This window comes from Crocuta crocuta, unplaced genomic scaffold, assembly GCF_008692635.1.
Source record: "Crocuta crocuta isolate KB4526 unplaced genomic scaffold, BGI_CrCroc_1.0 scaffold44, whole genome shotgun sequence".
In the NCBI taxonomy this organism is placed as follows: Eukaryota; Metazoa; Chordata; class Mammalia; order Carnivora; family Hyaenidae; genus Crocuta; species Crocuta crocuta.
Window position 1 is genome coordinate 7096092 of NW_027530179.1, and position 18745 is coordinate 7114836.

Here is an 18745-nt window from a genome sequence, read left to right on the forward strand (position 1 = left end):
GGGAGAATTGGGGGTGTGTGTATGTGGAGGTCTAGTTTGCATGTCGTGGCCTTAGCAACATATGGGGGGATGAGGTTTCAGGGTGGGGATACTGAGGGCAGCAGGCCCCAAGTCTTCAAAGGCAACCTGGCCGATTAAAGCGGGTCCCAAATGCTAGAGATCAAGGTCTTGCAGGCTCCCACTCTCCTGTCCATGGCTCGGGCACTGATCTGCCTCCAGATATCCCTGTGGGGCTCTCAGAGTCAGACCCAAGACCCGATCCCCACTCAGCCGCCCCGGCAAGGAACCACCTCTCGGACCTCGGTCTCTTCAGCTACAATATCTGACATATTTTCAACTTTTTGGGGCTAGTGTGTAGATGAAATGGATTAAGGCATCTGAAAGTGTTCGGAGCTGCGCCCTTCCTCTCTCTCTTTTGGGGCAGGAAAAAGAGGCGGACTGTTGCTAATCTGGCAAAAATATTTATTTTGAAGGGGGTGGGGTGGGGCGAGGAGTTGTCACACATACAGAGGAAGGCGGCCTCTGTGGCAGAAGGTGCACATTGAGAGGTGAGTTCTTTGTGGGGCTTTTGATACAAATCAGAGACCGAATTGGTTTGGGGCCAGCTGTCCAGCTGTCGCAGGGCCTGGGAGGTATTAGACCCCTCACGGGGGGGTCTGGGGTCTGGACCCTGGAGGAAACCCCAGTCCTATTTTGAGGGTTATGGGGTGGGAAGCTGTCTGAGTCTCCATCTGGGGCTGTTCCCCAAAAGAGGTGGGTCCTCCTTGGATGAAGAAGAGGGGAGGGCTTGAGGGGCAGAGCGGGAGGCTGGGGTGGGCATCACCTTTGTCCTCAGGATGTACCCAGAGAAGCCCAGAGAAGGGCGTAGGGCGGAATATACATCTTCTCACCACGGGGCCTGCTCCCTGGAGAACAGAGGCCAGGCATCAGCCTCCACCCTGACTCTTTCCCCAGGCACTTGGAGGAGAGTCTTGATTCTCAGCAAAAGGGGAAACGGAGTCAGGTGAGGATGGGAAGGAGCCAGAAAGAGGCGGGAATGGCAGAGGTGGGTGCTAGGAGGCAGCGGCCGAGGACTCCTGAGGGGGCCAGAGGCAGAGAGATCAGGTAGAGAGGCCAGGATCCCTGAGCAGGAGTCAGAGACAGAGAGACACTGTAAACAGGCAGAAGGCAAGGATGATGTCCTTCTACACACACCCCATTTCCTCCTCCTCTTCACCACCAATGTCGTCTGCTGGTGGGGTCTCAGACATGGTTTGGAGATGGTGTTCACCCATCTTTCTTTAAGAAAAAAAAGTGGGGTGCCTGGGTGGCTCAGTCAGTTAAGCGTCTGACTTCGGCTCAGGTCATGATCACACAGTTNAATAAATAAAAATCATTAAAAAATTTAAAAAAAAAAAAAGAAAAAAGTGAGAGAGGAGGGGAGGGGCCTTCCAGAATTAAGAAAAGATCATGGGGGTGCAAGGAAGCATTAGAATCCCATCCCTCCTCCTCCCCCTACCTGACAGCTAACACCCTCATCCCAGATTCCTGCTTTAGGCTTGTCGCTTCCAGGCTGTTGGAATGCCATTCCCATCACCCAGAGTACTTTGCCAGACCCCTCTCAGCCTGATAAAAATTCTACCAAAAGCCCACGCAAAGGCTTGATGACCCTTCGCCTTGAAGCATTCCTCACTTAGGCTCCCTTAGTCCCTTGCTCTGGTCTCCTGGTTGATTGTAACTTTGTGTCTGGTATGTAAGTTAGACTTATTCCACTATAGTGCATTTTTTCTTTTCCTAACTGGCATTTCCTAACAGATTAGGACTTTGAGTCGCCTGTTTTTTAGAGTTTATTTATTTATTTATTGAGAGAGAGAGAGAGAATGCTCACAAGCAGGGGAAAGCTAGAGGGAGAATCCCAAGTAGGCTCTGCACTGTCAGTGCAGAGCCTGATGCAGGGCTCAAACTCATGAACCATGAGATCATGACCTGAGCTGAAATCAAGAGTCAGATCCTTAACTGACTGAGCCTCCCAGACACCCCATGACTTCTAGTCATCTCTGGTCTTGTCTGTCCCTGTGACGGAGCTCCAAAATCACTTGCCAAATGGAAAGGACAAGTCAGGGCATGTACCCCGCTCCATGGTCCCCCCTCTGGGGTGGGAGGAGAAGAGAAAGGACTGTAAAGGAAGAAGTATCCTGTTTCAGTCCTTCAAGGTCCCAAAAGAAATGAGCCCTAAGGAGCCAGCCATGCCTCCTAATCTCAGGTGACATCATACTAGTGGGGCAGACACCCCAAGAAGCCATTGTGGCTTCACCAAGCCTGGCCTGAGCAGGCTCTTTGAAAGTCCCTCGCACCCCAACCTCCCCCCAGGTCCTATGCCACAGATGGCTTCACAGATAGAGCCCTGGGCTCATTTGGGTAGCTCTTTCTTTCCCCGAGGGATGAGGCAGTAGCCCCACTTTTTAATTCTTGTGATGGACTCTGGGAAGGAAGGTGTTAAGTCCTGCAGCTAGGAAGAAGGATCCTTCATACGCCTTTGGGTCCCCACACCCGTGTCCGAGGGGGCCCCTCATCTGAATATGACATACTCAAGGTCTCACTTGAGCAGGAAGCACTCCTTGAAGGCAGGAAATCCAGAGGGCTGAGATGAGCTCCAAGGGGGTGGTAAGAGCTCTAGTGACCCTTGCTAGGCTCTTGCAACTCTGGGAACTGGCTTCCTCTTACAGCTCTCCACGTTAGAGTCTTCAGGGGCAGGTGCTCCCAGAATCCACCAGACACCATTTTCCCTTTTTCCTTTCTCAACAAGGACCCTCCCCCCCAACTGCCACCATGATGTATCCCTCCCCTACCAGGACGCTGTCTTCCCCTTGGCTCTGCTGAGAGTCTGCTCTCCTTCTCCTGTTGATATCAGCCACCTTGAAAGTATTTCTATTCAGAAACTGACAAGAAACTTACTTTGAATTCCGCTTGATTACAAATGGGGCCTGTATTTGTACAGCAATGTAGCTGGAACGGTAGGGTTAGAATTGATTTCTGAGCGAGTAAACCGAAGGGGACCCAGGAATTCCTTTGGCACCATGTCAGACAGGGGGCATCCAGCCTGCGCTGTGACATTTGTAGTGATGGGAAGCTCAGTGTCTCGCAAGGCTGCCCACTCTGCTGTCAGATAATCCGGAACCACTGGAAACGTCTTCCTTCTTTGGAACCACAATTGGCACTCTTGTTTTGGGGGGCGAGTCGTGTGTGTGTGTGTGTGTGTGTGTGTGTGTGTGTGTGTGTGTTTGGATGAGCATGGAGAAGGCACTGCTAAGCACATAACCACTCTTCTTGGGACAAAGCAGTTTTGTTGTTATTATGCAAAGAACTTCAGAACCTGCTTTCCCTTAACCTGCCGGAGTCAGTGGTTTAAGCACAGCAGCACAGAGGATTTATCTGTGCAGATATTCCTCAGCCTCTGGGGCTGAGGGTCTAGGGTTCAAAGAAGTGGAGGTGATGGGGAAGACTGAGGATAGAAGGGAGAAGGAATGTCCAGGGTAAGGAGGTAACAGGCACGAAGGCTTGAAGGGGCAATGGAGGGAGGCTGGAGGAGGCCGAGCTGCCAGAAAAGTTGGCGGTGGTGAAGGGAAGAGGGAAACCCAGAGGTCTTCCATTTACAGGACTCCCCCCCCCTCCCCCACCGGGAGAAAGGGCTGTCTTTACTGGCAACCTTGGGTGGGTGACTTAATCTCCTGGAGCCTCAGTATCTTCACCTGGAAGGTGGGTATCATATCCCGGGATAAGCTGGCCTATAGAAACTCTCAAGCACTGGAGCTATTGTTTTTAGTTCCACATATACTAAAAGAGAAAGAAAGAAAGTGGTTAGAATATTAACACCTACCTCCTGGGCTCGTTGTAGGGGGTAAGTGAGACACGTTGTGCGGCGGTGCCTGGCACACGCTAGGTGCTCAACACAATATAGCAAAATAATATATTACATATAAGACAATATTACATTCCGAATAATACACTATTATTTACTCTTTTCTGAGCCCTAATTCTCCTGCCAACTTCAGAATCTGGGCTCTCTTTCAGCATCTGTTTAAGAAATCCGTTCCTCCCAGTGTGTGGGTACTGCTCCCTGCTGCAGACAGCGGCCATCACTGGGTGGAGCAGGGCAGAGGCTCCCCTGTCCATTACTCAGGGTTTCCAAGGCCTTGGCGGGGACTCCCCCCTCCTCCTCCTNTCTCCCTCCTCCTCCTCCTCTGCAGGCGGCTCACAGCTCCTGAGGGGCAGGAAGTGTGTATGTTTGGAAAGGGAGGGAGTCTTCCCTCAGAGATTGTGCCCACAGTCAGCAACGGAGAGCCAGGCCCTGGGGCTTTCTGTTCTGGGCACCAGCACCGGCTTCCTCCTCTTCAAAGCCTTACTGGGGTTCTCCCTGGATAGGCAGTCAGGCAATCTATACGCTGGCCCAGGCTCTAGCACAAACTTGCTGTGTGATCTTGGGCAAGTCCCTTCTCTCTGAGCCTCTGTTTGCTCCTGTGATGGAGAGAGAGAGAGAGAGAGAAGAATTATGCTTCCATGATTTGATGATGTAAATTATTCAGATGAAAAAGGCGAAGGGAGAGTTCAGGAAAACAGGGATTTTTACTCAGTGAAGCCCAGGCACTGGTCTTCAAGGTAAAGCGATTGGGGGAGATGGCGGTGGATTATCTGAATAGCTCCCCTCAATTACCCAGGTCCTCACAGGAACGGAGACCCAGTTTGACTTCCTGCCAGACTCGGAGAACACATCCTTCGGCTTTTCTTCCCTGGTTCTAGCCCGGCCTCTTCCAGAGGCTTTAACCCTGTTTACAGAAATGGGAATTTGCATGATGAAAATAACCCCAGCCGGACTGAGATTTTACTGCGCTTGGCAAGGGGCTCGGAAAAAGCGGCTGCATAGCCAATTACTGGAATTTTTAAACACAAATAATATTTTATGGGATCAGTGGGCTGGCGCGGGGCCGCCGCACCCGGCGCGGCTCCTCCGCCCACAAACAAGCTCCCCTTGTGNGCGCGTACTCCGCGGCCTGGGTCTGGTTCCCCGCGGCCGCGCCGCCTCCCCCCGCAGCGCGCCCGGCCCCAGCACGCATAGGGTTAAGTAGGAGCAGGTGTGTAGCCAGATGCCGCTGACCACCCCCTCCCCCGCAGCCCCGTCGGCCGCCTCCTCCTCCGCCTANTCCTCCCTCTAACTCTCTTCCTGGCCAACTAGACAAGCGGCTGGGTGTGCGGAGTGGGGGTCGACAGTAAGCCCCGTGCGAGGAGCCCAGAACAGTGCCAGGCTCACCCGGGCTCGGCAGCTGGCAGCTGGTATATTTCTGTTTTTAATTATTTGTCCGTCAACAAGAAAGGAAGGCAGGGTAAGAGTGACGACTCCCTTTTACACACCTAGAGAGGGAGGCGCGGAGAGGTGAAGTGTCCAGCCCAAAGCCGCAAGGCTGGCAGAAGTGAGGGCTTCGCACAGCACCCGTGTCTGTCCACTCGCCCGGCCCCGCGGGTGCTCACTTGATGGACAAGGAGTGGGGGACCCAAGAGACTGCACTCTGGCACCGCCTCAGACTCACTGTGGGTCCTAGAACAAGTCACCCCACCGCCGGTTTCCGAGTTCTTAAATCCACGGAGGTGGGCTATCTTGATTCCTGAGTTCCCTAGGAATCCAAGGGGCTGCCCGACCCCCGAAAGTCTGGAGGTGCGGGAGGGGACCCCACGAGTGAGCGCGGCTGGCGGGGCCTGTGCAGAGAGGGAAGAAAATGTTTCCCTTTCGCTCCCCACGTCCACCGGCCTTCCCCTCCCTGCCTCCATCCCTCCCTGCTGGCCCCTGGGAGGCTGAACTGCGAGGTTAAATAAATATCTGACGGTGGCTCAAGGAAACGAGTCAAGACCGTTGCTGAGAGAAGAAACCCAGACCTCAGCCGAGATCCGCCCCCGGGTCGAGCAGCCCCTGCCCCGCCCCCGATGCGTGCGTGCGGAGCCCTGGGCCCCCTCGGGCCTCACCCAAGCTCCCCCAGATCGCCAGCCCCCTCCTGGCGCGGGGCCGGGTCCCCCGACCGCCTCCAGACCCGCGTAGGGGCGTCTGGGGCTGGGGGCGTGTGCGCAGGGGTTACCGTATTTCCTCTCCTTGCGCCCTCGGTTTTGAGCGCAGGTATTTGACTCCTTCAACCCGCGGGAGAGTCAGTCCTCTCCACGCTGGAAAGAGCTCTACTGGGAATCGAAGATTTCAGATTTTTTGCTCTCCTAGCTCTACCATAGTCTCTGCCTTGACCTGCAGACCTCTAAATCCTGTTTCCTGTTTCCACCCGACGGTCCATCTCAAATTCAACTTGTCCAACTTGCAAACTCCGGTCTTTTCCCCCAGACTGTTAGCATCCCCTCTTTGCCATCTCAAAAAAGGGCACCCTCATCTCTTCCAGTTGCTGGGGAGGAAAATCTTGGAGTTATTCTCAACTCCTCTCTTTTGCTGTCATCATTCATGGAAATGCCTCAGCCAATCTTGTTTACATTGCCTTCAAAATATGTCCAGAATCTGCTTCTCCTCACCGCTTCCCCACTCACCCCACCGTTCCGAGCCCCCATCTTCTCTTGCCTGGAATATTGCAACACCTCCTAACTTGTCCCTCTATATCCTTTGTCCCCCTCAGTCTGTTCGCAACAGAGCAGCCAGGGTTATCTTTTTATTTTATTATCTTGTTTTTTATTAAAAAATAGTAATGTTTATTTTTGACAGACAGAGAGAGCAGGGGAGGGGCAGGGCGCTGGAGGTGGGGGGAGGAGACAAAAGATCTGAAGCAGGCTCTGAAGCAGAGAGCCTCATGCCCGGGCTTGAACTCATGAACTTTGATATCATGACCTGAGCCGAAGTCAGAAGCCTAGCCAGCCCAGCCATCCAGGCGCCCCCAGAGTTATCTTTTTTATTAAATTTTAATGTTTATTATTTATTTTTGAGAGAGAGAGAGACAGAGTGCAAACAGGGGAGGGGCAGAGAGAGAGGGAGACAGAATCAGAAGCTGGCTCCAGGCTCTGAGCTGTCAGCACAGAGCCTGACACGGGGCTTGAACTCCTGAACTGTGAGATCATGGCCTGAGCCGAAGTCGGATGCTCAACCGACTGAGCCACCCAGGGGCGCCCCCAGGGTTATCTTTTTAAAGCCAAACCAGATCATGTCCCTCTTCTGCTCAAAGTCTTCTAATGCCTGCACATCTCACTCAGAGAAATAGGTCCTAACAAGACCCTCCAGGATTTGATCCCCTGTCTGCCCTTCCTTCCCGTCCCTCTCCTATCACTCCACTCCAGTCACACTGGCTTCCTCACTGCACCACAGGCAGGACAGCACACTTTTGCCCCAGGGCCTTTGCACTTGCTACTTCCTCTGCCTGGACCTATCTTTCCCTAGATTCCTACAACGCTCCCTCTCTCATTTTGCTTGGGTCTTTTCTGCCCCTCCCTCTGCCAATACACACAGGCTTCTCATCTCCCTGCCCCTGCTTTTCTCAGTAGCATTTATCACCATGTAACATGCTATGGACATAGCTGCTGATTTCTTTGTCCATCTCATCCCATGGGACCGTAGTTGCTATGAAGGCAGAGGTTTTTCAAAGACGTCCCAGTCCTAGGCTACACACATAGTAGGCACTCAGCAAATATTTGTGGAATGAATGAGTAAATGGAATGAAGTGGTCATCTTCCCTTCCCGGGGCCCAACTCGCCTTACCTGCGCAGGTGAATTGGATCCAATGAAACTGTCCCTGTGCTTTGAGAGTCCCATGGCTCCTTCTAAGCCTTACCTGCTAAATGTCCAGCCCTAGGCCTTCTGCAGCTTCATGTGCTGGGTTGGGGAGGGGAGCGGTGGGAAGTGTAGGGCAGGTTTTGTGTGAGGGGAGACCGCTTGCAGAAAGCACATCAATGGTGGGGTCAGGGGGTGGAAGAGGGCTCCCCTCCCCCACTGAGGGGGCTGCCTCCTTCCTTGGACTCCCTTCACTTCCCTGACCAGAAGGCCTTTGTCACCTGGAGAAGCCAAGCCTGGGGGAAGCCGGCTGTAGAAGATGCCCGCACAAGGTGTGGAGAGCTAGCTGGTGGTTTAGAGGAGCTGAAGGTAGCCTGAGGGTTCTGAAGCATCTCCAGAGATCTGGAATTGTTACCTGTCCCAACACTTGAAGGATTAGCACAGGGTAAGAGGGGAAGGGAACACCAATCAATCATTCATGTGTTCAGGCCACAGAGGCTTAAAATCCCTTTTCCTAAAAATGTCCCCAGGGCAGAGGCACACGGGGACAGTACCCACATGAGTGTTTGATGGCTGACCTGAGGTTTTTTTTTTTAATGTTTTATTTATTTTTTTTTGAGAGAGAGATGGACAGTGTGAGCAGGGGTGGGAGGGTCAGAGAGAGAGGGAGACACAGAATCCGAAACAGGCTCCAGACTCTGAGCTGGCTGTCAGCACAGATACTGATGCAGGGCTCGAACCCATGAACTGTAAGATGATGACTTGAGCCGAAGTCGGACGCTCAGCCGACTGAGCCACCCAGGCGCCCCTGACCTGAGTTTTTGGTAGGCACTGGGAATCCAAGATGAATGAGACTCAGTTCCCACTGCAGAGAAGCTCGGACTCCTATCTAATTATTTTTAAATACTAATTGAGTGTTGATACCAGCTGCTCCCACAGTGGGAGGGGATGAAAAGGCCTCCTGAAGGAGGTGACACACCTGAGCGAGACCAGGAAGATAAAGAAAGGAGACCAGGGCTCTTGGCAAGGGCATGACCGCAGCGCCAGCACTTCTGGATCATGCAGGAGATGTGGTAGGAAGGGAGCGTTATGGTTCGGCAAGATTAGAGCAAAAGGTAGAAAGTAGAGCCCGGCTGTCAACTAGCTCTGAGCCTGTGCTGACCAATGGAAGGCAGAGAAGGCTTACCCTGGGGAAGTTGCACCCTACTCCAGAGGGCCTCCTCACTTACTCAAGAAGCATCCCTGAAGGTCCCTTGTGTGCCCAGCCTGGGGCAAGTTCCTGGAAGAGACAGAGACGTGCATAGTGAGACCTGGGCCAGTGGTCGGGAGACTTGGACCATCGACAGCAGCTCTGGCCCAAGTTGGCTGTGTGACCCTGGGTAAGCCTAGAACCTCTCTGAACCTCAGTTCTCCCGACTGTAGAGGTGATAGATAATTCCACTCGCCTCACATGACTCTTGGACTAGCCAGGGGGTCAAGTGAGATAATGCCACCATAGGCACTTAGAAGCGTATGACAGAGGACAAGAAATAACGTAAAGCAAGATCTCAGTCCTTCCAGAGCGTAGAGAATGGTCTTTGGAGTTTACAGCCTCATCCCGGGGCCCCTCAACCTTCTATTTAAATCCTGGTCTTGGGATCCCTGGGGACTGGCCTACTAACCTCCCTTAGCCTTTCACTTGAGTTGGCTTCCCTTCTGACCCCAGGCATCCAATTGTGGGCTCCCCCTCGTGGCACCTCCTGGAATAACAGGTCTCTCAGTAAGAGGAGACGGGGCTGGGTGGACTGCAAACAGGGAGCAGGAAGAGACCAGAAGAGGGAAAATCTGAAGACCTGAGAAAGGAGCAGGGGGAAATCAGCCAAGGAAGTAAACCCTAAAGCAGAATGTTAGACTGGAAGGGAACCGAGACCTCCTCCCACATCCCATTTTACAGATGAGAACACCGAGGTTCGGGGAGAGGGAATTTAGAGGCAGGATCATGACTCAGGTGTCCATGCACTCCTCTGCTGGTGTTCATTCCATCACACCAAGTGTCATTTGCATTTATACGCCTCAATGAGCAAGCACTATAGATTGTAAATTCCTTCTACATCTGCCAGGGTCCCCCTCTCACGATGTAGCAGCCTCTCCCTGGGCAAAGATTCTGAAATGCCAAGACTGCATCAAGAGTGGCCGGTGTAACCTCAGAGCTAGTCTGTTCTGCATCTGGAGACCAGAGATAGACAACTCATCTGACTCTCTTTTTACGAGGGTACGAGTGCAGGAATGAGCATGGGGACACAGCTCAATCCACAACTACGTGACCAACTCAACCAGAGGGGCGTGCGCGCGCGCGCGTGTGTGTGTGTGTGTGTGTGTGTGTGTTGTATGGAGAGCTTTACCCAAAAAAATTTTTTTAACTTGCCTCTTCTAATTTAGTCCTCGCTGCTATTATTAGCCCACTTCAGAGATGAGAATAATGAGTCACCAGAAGACCAAGTGATTTGCCAAGGTCAAGAACAGTGGGGAAGGACCAATGCCATGCAGACAGAAGGCACTGATAGATGCCATGATTTGCCCATGAGATTGCCTTGTTTTTATTGAAATGAGTTTAGGAGGAACTCTTCCCAGCCTGCGGTCCCCCACTCCTGCAGGGGAGACTTCTCCTGCCTTCCTTGGATCCTGGCAGCTCAGAGGGGCCTCTAGCTCTATGTTTAAGATAAGGGGGTAAAGTGGAGGCTGGGCACAAAGAGTGCAGCAGAGGAAGGGGGCTGCTCACCTGCACTGAGCTGAGGGGCTTTTTAGTACCCTTCCCACTGGCTGGGGGAGGGGAAGACTGGACTTCTGACCATCCTAGGGATCGTAAAGCAAAAATGGGCTCAAGGGCCACTGTGGAAATGTACTGATGTTGTCTAGAAGCCAATTGAAGACCCCGTTGCCCTGTCCCATTGCTACATCAGCAGAATGCTAAGTAGACAGAGCACCGGATTCTGGGTTCAAGTGCTCTATGGCCCTGGATCATGTAGGACAGTATTTGGAAACATAGGGTCTGGAGCCATTCTGCCTGGGCTCACGTCCCAGCTGCCAAATTAATGGACCTGTGGCCTCAACTTCCCCTCTCTGAGCCTCAGTTACCTTACCAGTAAATGGAGAATAATAGCACCTGCTGAAAGACTTTTGGAAGCACGAAGTGAATGAATCATGCGACATACTTAGGAAAATGCCTGGCACATAGTATGTGTTCAATAAACATAATCTGTGATTAGGAAAGACCCATCTGAGTTTCAAGATCACCACCTGTACAGTGAAAGGAGCTGGGTTAGATGAGGATTTCCAATTGTAGGGATCACCGCTCCCTGGGAAGATATTTCTTTTCTCTTTCTTTTTTTTTTTTTCCCAGGAGGGGCAAAACTATAGAAAATAAAATTTGGAACATATTCTATGGTGTGGCTTGCAGAAGATTTGAATGTTTCCTTGGGGGGTAGGGGTTTACAGGGTTGATCCACGGGACCAGAGCATTCCTAAGATCCCTGGCTCTGACATTATTCTGTGACTCTGGAGTTGTCTGTTCACTCTGGAGGGTGTGAAGTCCTGGGGTGTACCATCCTGGATAACTGGGGACCCCAAGCCCAAACATGGCAGCTTAAGCCTTGGTACCCGGAGGGTATCTTGGGGTGAGTCCCAGGGTACTGAGGTTCCTTGATTACCATATATCCAGCCAGTCTCTGCGTGGGGGGATGGGTTTGGACAGAGGAGGAAAGAGAGGCTTCCGTGGGAGAAGGTGCAGGCAGGGAAAAGCTCCTTGCCCATCATGTTTACTGAACTGCACTGAATTATGACTTAATGCCAAGATCCGGCTTCAGGCAATTGCCTAAATCATTTAGGGGTTGACAGAGGAGGGAGGGAGGGACATGGGGAGCTTGGGGGAGAATGTTCTTGTAATTCTTCAGTCTGAGGTACATTAAGGAGCCATAAGCCATGTCGAGAGCTTGAATTACATTAGAGAGATTATCCTGTTACAGTTCATAATCCTGGATAATATACCGTCTTGGAGCACACCTGCCCATGATAAATCTCACCCTGTAATGGCCTGACCCTGGGGACCCTGGGGACCCTGGGGAGGCTGTGGCAGCTGGCAGGGGCTATCGGCATGGGTGTAGCCTCAGCGAGGCACCTGTGAGTCCTCCTGACTCATTTCTGTGCCTCCTACCCCTGCCTCGTCCCGGAAGGAGCGAATGTTGCTGGGAACTTTGAACTCCTCTACCTCTTTTCAAGGGGTTTGGCTCCCTAGGGCCCCTCCAGCCTTAGCCCCCACCCAGGAACCCACCTCCTGCTCCCATGGGACAGACCATTTGTATCCCTGTGCCTAGGTCTTCCTCTCCCTGAATACCTTCCCCTTAATCTCTCTAAAACCAGTTGACATTTCATGGTCCATGAAGACGTCTCCAAGAACACACAGCAATTCCCCTTAGCTCCAGCTCAAGGCACTGCCCCTCTCTCTCTTGGAAATGGGTATGTCACCTGCCACCTGTGTGTTGGCACACTTTTTTCTGAACATCTGTCTCTCCAGCTAGCCTGCGAGCACCGTGAGATCAGGACCCATGACCCCTGCCACAGCATTTAGCACAGAGACGGGAAGTACCTAGCCCGAGGTCATGCAACTACTTAGTGGCAGAATCCAGATTTGGACTCCAGTCGCCTGGCTCTAAAGTTGGTGCTTTTAGCCACTAGGCAAGGCTGTCTCTCTGACCCGAGAGCTCTGTCTTGTGTCACTCATGGGTCTGGCCTCCTGGGCCTTGAACTGCCAAATCCTTACTAGATCCTAGGGACCCCCGCAAACCAAAGCGATGACTCTCCTGGTGGATCTCACGGTGGGATGGTACCTGAGCCTCCTACATCCATGCCCAGCCTTTTCGGATGGCTCCTTCCACTGCGTGACCTCATTAACATCCCTGTTGGTGAGGCAGCCCTGCCCCAGGCCCCGCACTGTCTCCTCTGCTGCCTGTTGCTTGGTGTCCAGCACCTGGCGGGCTTGGGGTGTCTGGGTACCCGCCACATGTCCCTGCTCTCTCTCTGCATGATGCCACAAACGCCATCAGCCTCCGATTCTGCTTTACTTCTCCCACTTCCCTTCCCCAAACACATTCTATGTGTCCCTCTACCTGGGGACCCACGGAGGACACCTTTCTGGGCCTCCTGGGGTTAGCTATGCTACTGGGGCTTTAAGCAAGTGCAAATCACTGCAGGTCTCCTAAAAGGAAGCCACAGCTACCATTTAACAAGTGCTCTCTAAGTGCCAAGCACTGGGCTGGGCTTTTCCCCTGCATTATCTCATACACCCATGCCAGCCCTATGATATCGCTACTCCACTATTTCTATTTTACAGGTGAGAAAGCTGAGGCTTAGAGTGGTTAAAACCAGGGCCACAGGCCAACACCTAGTAAAGGACAGAGCTGCGTGGGGTGCCTGGGTGGCTCAGTTGGTAAAGCGTCCGACTTCGGCTCAGGTCATGATCTCACGGTTCGTAGGTTCGAGCCCCACTTCGGGCTCTGTGCTGACAGCTAGCTCAGAGCCTGGAGCCTGTTTCAGATTCTGTATCTTCCTCTCTCTCTGACCCTCCNCAGCAGCACCTTCTGCCCTACCTTTCTCTTGCCAAGCCCCAGAACTCTCCTGCATTCCAAACCACTCAGTGCTTCGTGGATGTGGTCCCTCTCTGTGCCCATCATTCATCCAGACAGAGCCCCCAGCAGCTTCAGGGTCTGCCCTCCATTCATTCCCCATCACTCATTCATGGAGTCCTGGAATATCAGAGCTCAGAGGGGCCTCAGAAGTGATCTGGCCCAGTGGTTTGAAAATGAAAGCACGTTTTTCAAAGAGAAGCATCTGTGGATGTTCTATAGAGAAAATAGATCAATGAAGGTGTGTGTGTGTGTTGGGGGGGGCGGTGTTCAGAGTCCCTTCTTCTCAGCTCCTTGACTGTGACCTCCTGGTCTACTCACTGAGTACCGTTGGTTGGGGGCTGTGCCCAGTCCATGGGGACCTGTCGCCTTTGGTCACTAACTGAGGGTGTCCTATTGCAACAGGTCATTCTCCCCAAGCTCTGAGTCACAAGGATGTGGGCCCTCACCTCACCCCCACTCTCTACTGACAAAGCTGCATGGCTTTATGCAAGCAAATCCTGTATCTTCCATATCCCTCCCTCTACTTCCCCTTCTGGGAAATGGGAATAATAATAATAAGACCCACCCATTGGTGTGTAACAAAGCCACCCCACACAGAGTGGCTGAAAACAACCACGTGCTCACTCTCCTAGTACCTGGGCTGGCGGGGCTCAGCTTGGCGGTTCTTCTGCGGAACTCATGCGATTGCAGCGGACGATGGCTGGGGCCGCAGCCATCTGGAGGATTGCTCTGGATGCCGGGGTGGTCACCCTCTTGCTCCCGGTGTGCCTTCAAGACCTCCTCTGTCCACGTGATCCTCTCTAGCTGCGCACAGCAGCTCACGGCTCCCAAAGCACAATGTAAGCTTCCAAGCCTTCTCAAGGCTTCCACCCAGGAGTGGCGCACCTGTGTACTTCTGCAGGATTATGGGTTATATTCAAGGGGACGAGAAATAAACTCGACCTCTTTCTTCATGGGGTTGGTGGGGGATGGCCGAGAATATAAGCTACCACCCTCTGCGTGACCTTGAGCAAGAAGAGCGTTTAATTTTTCTCATTTTTCATCTGTTAGGTGTAACTACATTGATCCAAGGAAAGTACTCAGAACAGTGCCTGGCACATAGGAAGCACTCAATCCATGCTAATTGGTGCTGTTTTTACTTCTAACCCTATGCCTAGCATGGTGCTGGGTGACCAGTGTGGGGCTGGCAGGTCTACAAGAATAATGGCAAAAACGGTGTATACTCCTGATAATAAATAATCTAGTTCATGAGATAAAATTAACACACACAGAGATCAAAGTCCTAATTCAAGGTATTGTGTAATTAAAGAGCCCATGAGAGGTACAGATAACATACTTGAGGAAGTTGGAGGGCAAAGAGATTGGGGGGCTGGGTGGTTAGGGGAGACTTGGAGGAGGGAGAGGGGGACCCCCTCTGAGCGGCAGGATGGGCTGCTAACTCCCTGTTTTCAAATCTTCGCTCTGCCGCTTTCTGGATGTGTCTGTGTCATCTTTGCAGGTGGCTTAACCTCCCTTGGCCTCAGTTTCTTTTTTGTAAAAGCTAGCGAAGAGAAACTGATTTATTTCCTGGGAAGGGCCTGGAATAGTGTCTGACCTGCAGTGAGAGTCAGCTCAGGACCCCTAAAGAGAGGAGACTGGCTAGGTGGCAGGGAGGGAGAGACAGACTGCATTGTAAAGCCAGAGGATGTGTGTGTGCTCTGGGACAGAGAGCAGGACCCTGCTGTTGGGGTGTGGGGGGGAGTCTGCGAGGGAGGGCAGAGAAAGCGAAGGCAGAGAGGAGGGGGAGGGGCAGGCTGGGGAGCCTGCAAGCCCAGCCAGGCTAACAGGAGCTACGAGAGGTCTCTACCAAGGGAGGGATGCCATCTGCACTGTTTTGGAGAGACCCGGGCCGTGGTACACAGGTGGCTTGGAGACAGAGCGATGGCTTAGGAGGCCAGTGCCACAATTCAGGCGTGAGATGGGCATACCCTGAACCTGCTCCAGGTAGGGGGTAAGGGCAGGGACTGACAGAGTGGGGAGGGAATCACTGCGGCTCTGGGGAGCCCCCCTGCCCATTTGGCCCATCATCCCTGGCTGTGGCCCTGGCTTCCTGTCTCCCGGGCCAGGCCTAAAGGCTGCGTTCAGGAAGGTGCAGGGCGGCCCCAGAGAATGTGCCAGACCCCGCCTGGCCTCCCAGTGTGGACCTGGACCAAAAAAGAGCAATTCTGGGAGGGGGTAATGGACCTGACCAGGCCTGCAGCCGCATAGCAGACAGTGAGCAGGGACCCAGCGTTGACTGGCTGTGTGTGTGTGTGTGTGTGTGTGTGTGTGTGACTGAGCGTGTGACAAAGAGGGGAAAAGAAGGGCCATATGTCTGTTTTCTTGGAGAAACAGATGTCTCCTCGAGTGGGTGAGAGTCGGTAAGGGAAGGAAAGCGCAGTTAGAAGACCCGTTCCACATGAGAAATCACCGTCCCGTACACAGGGTCCCCGAGCAGGAGTCAATTTTTCGGATTTCTCAGATATTTTCCTTTTGTCTCAGAAAACCTTTCTTCTCCCCATGGTTTTCATCCTCCCTCCACCACACGGGCACACTCCTGTGCAGCCACGGGCCGGGTGCCACCTCTGGCGTTCCCGGGGGCGAGGACCCGGCTGCCCGTGCCCCCACCCCTCTCTGGCTTCCCGAGGGAGGACGGAAAGGGCCTCTGGCCAGTACCAGGACGGTCTCTCCATCTCACCTCTGCTGGACCGGCCTTGAGAACACACCCCTCCCTCCCTCAGCCCCTCCCCGGACAAACCCTCCACCCTCCACGGGCACAAGTGGTGCGTCCAGCGCTCGGCCAGGGCAAGCCTTTTCTCGAATCCCCGGTGCCCAGCACCCTTGTCTTGGGAAGGTGAGGCGAAAGTGCAGGAAGAGATCTCAGCACCTCTCTCTGGTTTGTCTTTGTGCTTCCCAGTCCTGTCTCTGCTCTTCTCCCCCGCTTTCTGNAACTGGAGAAATTTGGGCCAGAGAGGCCTGGGCCCAAACCTCAGCATGGGCCTCTTTGAGGCTGTGGCGTCTGCAGCAAGTGGGTCCCCGTCTCCTGTCCTGCGGGGTGGGTGGCCTGGAGAATGAAGTGAGCGGTGAACCCAGGTGCCTCACAAAGGGATTCTCTCTCTGTTTTGTCTTGCTTCTTTTCCCTTATCCTGTTTCTTTCGTTTATTTAAGAAGAATTTCCTGAGCCTTCGATAGGCTGGAACCATGGGGGGAGAGGCTGATTTTAGGAGCCTGGCAGCCCCAGCCAGCCCTCCGCCTCCATCATGTCCACTCTTGATCTTTTAGGAGGTGGGGGCGCTGCAGGTCCTGAGTGGGCGCGGGACAGTCGCACCTGCACTTTGGGTGGGGACCTGGTTGGTGGTGGGGGCGCAGGGGTGAGGCCCAGAGGCCGGCGGGCGGGGGGAGAGGGGCCTGCAGCAGTGGCTCTGTCGCCCCTGACCCTCCTCTTTTCCTCATCTTCCCTGGGCCCTGCCACCGCCCGTGACATGCTGCTCTCTCTCCCTCTCTTCCCCTCTCCCTCCATTCCTCTCTCCCCTTCGGCTCCCCCTGCGGCTTGCCAGCTGCCAGCAGATGACATCTCCTTTCATGTTTGGGGCTGAGCACGGCTTTGAATGTTCGTTTGATTCCGTTAAGATAATAGCTGGTTCACTGTCAGATGCAGACTGATCAGTTAAAACCTTAATCACTGCCTGTCTCCTCACACGGCACTTAGTTTTTAAGAGATTAATCCCCTCAGCCCCTGCTCCAGTTCACATTCAGCTTGGAAAAAAAAAGGCAGGGTTTGTGCTGTCCTTGTTATTATTATTGTTATTATTGCCGCCCTCCTTACTCTACCTATCAGCTCCTTCCTTCTGTATTCTTTCAACTCTTTCCTTCTTTCTTTCCCACCCCCACCCTGGGCTTCCGATGCTCCCCCGGCTCACCTGTGTCCTCTGTCTTACACACATACACACACACACGCACACGCGCGTGCAGGCACGCACACCGATGGCTCTCCAGAGGTCGTGTGAGCACAGTGGCCCCATACGTGCCCTCCAGCCCCATCCAGCCCACACTTGGATCTTAAGGCACCCAGTGCACGGGCAGGATACGGCCCAGACACACGCAGACCGGGACAGCTGGATGACACCGCTAGGTCCGTGGAGTCCAACACACCTGTCCCACTCCTCCCTCAGATAGTCACATGCTGTATGAGCTTGGGGGCGGAGCCTGTTTCCGCATCCGTAAAATAGGCACAAGAGCACTCCCCTCCGCGAGGCTGTGAGCCATGAACACAGGAACGTGTTGGATACTCACAGCGGGGCCTGGTGTTAGTCCCCTTCCTCATTCCCAGTTCCCACACCTCATAAAAAGATCCCTCTTCCCAGAGGTTGCCCGGTCCCTCCCTGAAGATGACATGTCCCCTCTAGGTCATTTTGGAGACGCTCCTCACTTGATCACCTGTCTCGGCAGATGAGCCTTGCCCAGGATCGAGGAAGGAGATCCTGCTTCACAGCGACCCAGAAAGGGAACTGATGTTTACAGTCAGAACCCAGAGTTTTACAGAGGAAATGCCCCTCCAAGCACACGAAGAGGCTGCGGCTTTGAGATGGGCTGACTTGCCCGGGGGGTCTCATGGCTCCTGACAGCCGGGCTGTAGGGATTCAGACCTGGCTCTCACTCTACCACCCAAGGAGAACCAGCCAGTCACACAAGCAAACAACATTTACTTGGCACGTACTCTGGGCTCTGCCCCAGGCCATTAGAAAGAACAACCAGTCTATGCCAGACTGGGTGGTACCCAGGCTGGCTTGGACCCCTTCCTGCTTCGGCTGGTACTGTAAGGCCAGGAAGGCTTTCTGGAGGGGGTGGCGTGGGTGGAATTTGGGAAGGCAGGAGATGGAAATGGCGTACCTGGGGCTGCGGGGAAACCCAGCCCAGTACAGGTTGGGTCCTGTGCTTACTGAGTTGATCCTCCTGAGCTCAGGCACTATCTGCATGCTCTATCTGTTTGGAAGTCACAAGACCAAGCCCGGGTGGCATTTGCAGGTGCAGAGATTTGTGTCAGGTGGGAGAAAGAACTCTCTGACCCTGAGGCATGGGAACAGGTGACGAGAGAAGCCTGGTATCCCCATGATTGGTGACATTCCTTCCTTCTTTCACAGCAAAATGCTGAGAGATTGGCATCTGGAGCCAGACCACCTGGGTTCGAACTGCTTGCTAGCTGGATTCCTTGGATGAGACACTGAACCTCTCTGGGACTCAGTTCCCTCCTCTAAAATGGGAATGATGGTAGCGCCTGGCCCTCAGTGCCTGGCACAGAGTAAGTGCTACATAAGCATTCGTCACGACTTTTCAGTCAAGACATATCTGG